A 584-nucleotide genomic window follows, 5' to 3' on the forward strand; every position below is an offset into this window, starting at 1 on the left:
AAAAAAAAAATGATCAGTTTTTTATTTTATATTTATGCCAATCCTATAGCAGCTATAGGCAAATTCTTTTTTTCCCCTTTTTCCAGATAAGGCCTATGGCCATGTTTTATAAACGCAGCTACTAATATGGTACCTATGGCCATTCCCAGTAAAAATTTATATTTCCTTATGCTGGAAGATATATATTGCATCTTTAATTTTTTGGATAATTACACTTTATCCATATGTGATTTGCCTCTAATTTGATGTGCCTACCCGTGATTTAAATTTTGATACTTTACCCACTCGTGATTCTCACGGTTACTGTACTGTAACTCACCTCTCCCTCTGCCATTACTCTAACACAAATATGTAAAAAACAAAAACCCAAACAGATCAAAACTCACTCACTCCCATCCGGCTTGCTCACCAAACTAAGATCCTACAATGGGCTTCGCTTGAGATAACTGGGTTTTGATCGTGTATGCAAACCGAGCCGAGGAAGAAGAAGATACAGTTGCTCCTCTGTTCAACTGTGGCAGGTAGATTAGAATCACCTAAGACAATGCAATGCACTTCGCTTCGCTTGAGATAACTAAGTTTTG

The sequence above is a fragment of the Castanea sativa genome, chromosome 5, assembly GCF_040712315.1.
Source record: "Castanea sativa cultivar Marrone di Chiusa Pesio chromosome 5, ASM4071231v1".
Lineage (NCBI taxonomy): Eukaryota > Viridiplantae > Streptophyta > Magnoliopsida > Fagales > Fagaceae > Castanea > Castanea sativa.